General features: G+C 43.5%; 1 protein-coding gene across 1 annotated transcript in view; it reads left to right on the top strand.

The window, feature by feature from the left end:
• Window positions 1-279: 279 nt before the first annotated feature.
• The window catches only part of ATP10D (ATPase phospholipid transporting 10D (putative)), a 60,868-nt gene continuing 55,147 nt past the window's right edge, over window positions 280-6,000 (top strand). Inside the window, exon 1 of the mRNA XM_083754866.1 lies at window positions 280-344. The gene's annotated coding sequence lies outside the window, so the exon portion shown is untranslated. The remainder of the gene's footprint in view (window positions 345-6,000) is intronic.

Here is a 6,000-nt window from a genome sequence, read left to right as displayed (position 1 = left end):
CAAATAGAGGCCAGTCCTCTGGCAGCTGTCTTCTGTAAGGTGGGACACATAGCCCTTCCCCACATATTCCACCAATTTAATCGTCTTCACGGTGATCCCCGCAGTACACATTCTCCTTAGTTTTCCTCAGAAAATCAGCTTGCTCTTCTTAGTTGTCTGTGTAAGGAGACTGGGCCTCTGTCCTCCTTGATACATTTTAGTATTAAAGTAAGGCTGTGGAAGGGGGTCTTGGAGTCAGAGATTAAGCGTGTGGCTGATTGAGGATCTCGATAGTCTGAAGTTAATGGTTCTGGGGAGAGGAAACGTTCTGAATCTGACTTCCTACAGACTTCAGGTTCTCTAGGGTCAGTCTTCTGAGCCTAGTAACAATTATTTTTTGGGTCCAGAAGGGAGGGACCAGCAGTTGTACAGGTGTGGGGGGGGGCTGAGAGGAGCAGGCCAGTGTGGGAGCCATGGAATTCTGGAGCAGCCATCTTGTGGGTCACATGACTCTCTTTCCATCTCTTCTAGAATTTGAGAACAGTGGGAGTTAGTTTATAGTTCTGAAGAGGAAGTCCCTGAGCTTAAGGAAGGCGGTTGCAGCTCAGGGGCGGCCCAAGTTTCTGTGCCAAAGGAAATCCTGCCAATATCTTCCAATGGTTGAGAGTCGCAAGGCACAGCCCCGCTGCTGTTTCTCCTTCTGCAACGATCCCCATACAGTACCCTCCCTAGTTATCTCTTCTCTGTCAACGGACCTGGCCGTCAACACTGCTTCCTTATTCCCCCTATGATTCCCACCCCCTTCCTTTGCCAGGGCTTTGCTTCCCCCTCTCCCCTTTCTCAGCTTCTGCCAGGCATAATACTATTCCTTTCTCTCTGCTTTCCAGCGATATTACTGCTTCCTCCTGAGCCTTAAGCCCTACCCCACGCTCCCGGGATCCATTTGGCCACTGTGTGGCTAGGGAAAGGGATGAGAGAAGGAGAAAAGGCACTCTTAACTCTCTCACACATTTTTTGACTTACCCTTATAGATCAGCTTCTTTCGTTCATCTTTCTAAACCTGTCGGGAGCCGCACCTGAACTGCACAGCAGCCATATATGATTTGTGAGAAACGGTTTGACCGCCTAGGCCGCAGTCCCGTAATACAGTATTTTTTCATTTAAGAATTATGTTTAGAAAGCCTGCTGTGCTGCTCCTTTTGCAAATCCCTTCAGCGGCGATGGCTAAAGAGTCGCTAAATGTTGTTGCATGAAAATAATGTTACTTTGCTTTGGAGCTGTGTGGATCCAGAATAGGTAAGGTGCTATTTTGCTTAAACTACTTGATGTGTTGTAGCAGTTGCTAGGCTGGAGAAATCGTTATGTGTCTGGTCGTCTAAAATGTGGCACCAAGCATTTGAAAGGCATTCAGCCTTACTAAGCGAGTGGCACTGTTCCCCATAAGTAAGGGGAGCGTGGGTGTAGCCAAGGGGGAGCAGGGAGGGGCAGCTGCCCCCCAATAAATAAAAATCAATAAAAAATACATAGTGAACTGAGGTTCTGCCCCCCCCCCAACAAAAATCCTGGCTACACCCATGATGGGGACACCAATTGTCCCCCAGCAAATGCTACCACCCAGATATCTTTGGCATCGTCTCTTTGGGATAGTTTTAGGTGTTGTCCAAAATGTGGTGGGATGTGGGATGTCTTGTGAAGGGCTTAAGGCTCCTTGGTAGCTCTAGCTACCAAGTTTTGTGAGAAGGCTTTTTGGGGAGGGGGGGAAATGTCCCAGTTCATTTGCACAATATCTGCTGAGCATCTGCTGTTTATATCCCTTGCATCAGCAACATTTTCCAGCCATGGGCCGGTCCACTGCCCCTCAGACCATCTGGGGGGCCGGGCTATATTTTGAAAAAATATATGAAAGAATTCCTATGCCCCACAAATAACCCAGAGATACATTTTAAATAAAAGGACACATTCTCCTCATGTAAAAACACGCTAATTCCCGGCCCTTCTGCGGGCCGGATTGAGAAGGCGATTGGGCCGCATCCGGCCCCCGGGCCTTAGGTTGCCTACCTCTGGTGTAGGGCAAGGAAATATTTCCTATCTGAATCTCTGGATGGCTGCTGCCAATCAGTGCAGACAGTACTGAGCTAGGAGGAGTAATGATCTGGTTCAGTATAAGGCAGTTTCCAACTCTACTACTTGGGTCATTGCAAACATCAAGACAGCAAAGAGGGCCAAGACTCTTCAGAGAGTGGTCATGGGGATTATCAGTTTGTTTTTGTTCTTATTTTTATTATGTATTTTGTTTTTTATATTGTCATTTTGTGTTGCAAACCGCCCCAAGATCTTTGGGTATAGGGAGGTATGCAGATTTAATAAATAATAAAACAATACTAAATAAAACTTTATGTTGGCCCTTACCGTGTTATTAGCTGGCCGAAAGGGCCTTGTTATTTTCAGGTGTGCTTCTCGTTTTTTAGTCAGCAGTGGCTCTGTGCACTGAGCAGTTTCATTTCTGGCAGAAATGTAGCAGTGGATGGCTTTCCTCTTTGTTGGGTCTCCTTGGGCTGCACCTGATTTTCTACCTGTTGTTGAGCTGTTGAATGCTCAGAGCTGCCCTCAGGGGCCAGGGAGGCAGCACCCTTATATATACTTCTCTATGGTGAGGTTTGTTATCTGGAGCCAGTCCTCCTCGTGCAGAAAGATTGCGTAAGCTGCTTATCGACTTTCTCTGCACACTGAAGAGCAATTTTGCAGTGTTCCTTGTGGAAGAAACAACTCTATTTGGGTCAGGTTAGGGAATGCAGCCCACCAACAATTTGACTTTCTTGTTCCTGTATGTATTACCTGAGGAAGTTCTCCACACTTAGGGCTAGAAGGTTATATCCTTACGAAACGGAAGCTGCCTTGGTTTAGCATCAGTGATTTCAGGACATAGCCTGAAATTACAGGAGAGATTTGCTGGCATGAGTCAAATATTTTGGGTACATAAACAGAAGGGACAAATGTACTGATATGGTATCTCTGGGTGTCCTCTCAGCTAGAGGGCTCTGAAGTTCCCTTACTAAATGTGCATGATAGACTGCAGAGTGGTCTAGAATGAACATATAAGCAATCTGCAGGAAAACCCCAAAGGAATATTTTGGCAAATCCATATTGCTGAGGTTACACCTACACGGCAGTTTTTGAAAGGCACTGAGCTTTGCACTTTACTTGTTAAACAAGTTTTGTTTGCTAAGTAGCCTTAAAGATAAGCAGAGCTGTGGTAAAGAAGTACTATAGATGCTTTGGGTATGTACTCGAAGACTCGCACCCATATATTAAAAAGGTACACTAATTAGAATTTGGACTTCGAGCACTCAGGATGTGGGAGGGAGGGAGATGCAGACTTTCATTATTTTACTTCCCATTATAAATACTAGTCACTCCTTCAAGTGCAAAAGGAGTGACTAGTATTTGAAATTGAATTCTGAGGTACTGATTAGGACACCTAAAGGCTTTAAAAATTACCGTAATAATAAAATATAAGAGCCCCTTGAAACAGGCATTGGCCATTATGTCTCTGTTTTTAAGTATATTATAGTTGATTGTTAATAGGTTATATCTCTTTATTATTGTCCTTTGAGAGACTATGAAGTGATTGGGAAGAGTTTGGTATTATCTTCCATTTTAAGTGGGACCAGTTCTCACTGCCTGTGCTATGTTGCTTTTGGTTTTTCCTTGCTATTCTTATGGTTCTGTGCATGTGTTGAGTAGTGGATCTCCACTGTCGGTGGGGGGGAATTATTTAACCACAATCACATTAATTCCCTGGAATTAATGCAGACCATTGCAGGGAATTTAGCCCTGAGAATTGGCCTTGAGCTGTATGGGATTGATCTCTGTTTCAAATTTTAAACTCACTGTCACAATATGTAAAAACATGACTAAGTTAGACAAAACAACACTTTTAAAACATGATAAGTTGCTCTCATACAGGTTAAGCATGTACAGTATTAAGGTGGATAAATAAGTATTTACTAGACTGTAATTTTATGCATGCTAATTGCCAGAGTCACACCATGTTTACTGTACTTAGAAAGTCCAGTTGATTTTATTCTACCTTTATAGCTTTGTCTCAGGTTATAATGACAGTTAAGATCAGATAATATGCTACTTTATTTCTTTTAGGGTGATATCCATCATTAGTCCTGTTCAGAGTAAAAGGTAAAGGGTAAAGGGACCACTGACAATTAAGTCCAGTTGCGAACGACTCTGGGATTGTGGCACTCATCTTGCTTTACAGGCCGAGGGAGCCGGCGTTTGTCCGCTTCCACAGACAGTTTTCTGGGTCATGTGGCCAGCATGACTAAGCCGCTTCTGGCGAAACCAGAGCAGCACACAGAAACACTGTTTACCTTCCTGCCGGAGTGGTACCTATTTATCTACTTGCACTGGTGTGCTTTTGAACTGCAAGGTTGGCAGGAGCTGGGACCAAACAACGGGAGCTCACCCCGTCGCAGGGATTCGAACCGCCGACCTTTCGATTGGCAAGCCCAAGTGGCACAGTGGTTTAACCCACAGCGCCACCCACGTCCCTCCGTTCAGAGTACACCCATCTAAATAAATGGAAATCACTACTACTATGTGTAGGACTAATCTTGGATATCACCATTAAAATAATTCAATTCTGCTCAGTGTATGTTGGTTTAATTTTTAACTTTTAATGGTTTAACTTTTAAAATGTTTAATGGTTTAACCTTTAAAATGCATTAACAAGGTTTATATAAAGACATAATTTGTGTTCATAAGGATTGCCGTGACTGTGAAAGATGCAGAGATAAACTCCAATTGATGCTGATTAGTATCTGGAATGGTAGGTAGCTTTGGGGCTTGTTAAGACAAGACCTGGATCAGGTTATCCACAGATGTTTATACAGGTTCCAACATCTCTGTAATGTTTCACAGTATCAGAAGCACTTTTCTATTTAAACCTTGCTTGTGTGTTCAGTTTGGTGAATGATAATTCATGAACTCTTCTGTAGACAATGGATTCTATGGTTTTCCTGAATAACGGAATCTAACAAATTGTTAGGGCTTTTTAAGGGTGAAAACTTGTTTAAGAAGGGATGGATTTCGGATACCTTTCTGTTTGTAATTAACAGTTGATTTCTATCTCCCCCCGTAATGTAACATTTTTTTATCTCGACCTTCCCTTCCTACACACCCTCCGTTTACCCTTCCCTTCATTCATCCTTGCCATCTCTTTCTCTCCCCCCTTTGCAAAATGAGCATAAGTTCTGCCTCAAGTATTTATATGCCATTTAATACAGTATTCAGAATTTCTAAGAAAAGAAAAAGTTACAGAATGGCTCCACTTTCATCCATTGCACATTTAAAATATAAATGTATAGGACATAGTAACATCCTAAGCTTCACAAATAAGGTACAGTAATGCTAATATAGAACCAAACATCTACCTGCACCACTCAAATTGGTAAATACAGTGGTAGTTGGTAACTGGAAAGATTGACAGCCAAATCTAGAATAGAGCCCAGGAAGTGAAAGGGCAAGTCATCTCCTCCCACCCTTCTTGCTGTTGCTGGCATACTCGTAGTTGCAAAGAGCTCAGTTGCATTGTCATTCCTGAGATGTTGGAGTAGGCTGAACAAAACGTGGCTGCAGCAAAGGTTGTTGGTTTCTGGCAGTTTGCCCCGTCTTCCCTGAATGAGATTAGTTCCTTGAAAGGTTCTTATTTGGCCCTAGGAAGTTATAGGTAACTAATGAGCTATCTGGAAAACTAGTTCATGGGCTGCAGATAGACTGCATTGGCAGTTGTTTCAAATCAGTTGCATACTTCTTCAGAGGCCCTTGTCCACATACCCTGCTTTCAGAAGTTAGGTGGGCAGCTGCTAGAGAAAGGGCCTTCTCTGTGGTGGCACCCAAGCTCTGAAACTTTACACCTAGCCGTGTTCACCGGGTGCCTTCACCTCTCTATCTTTTAGGCATCAGACAACGTCTGCCCTCTTCTTACAGTGGCAATTGGGATAGGGT

Source organism: Podarcis gaigeae (genome assembly GCF_964106915.1).
Source record: "Podarcis gaigeae genome assembly, chromosome: 9".
Lineage (NCBI taxonomy): Eukaryota > Metazoa > Chordata > Lepidosauria > Squamata > Lacertidae > Podarcis > Podarcis gaigeae.
Note: the sequence above shows the minus strand (reverse complement) of the source record. Positions and strands in the feature narration are given on the sequence as shown.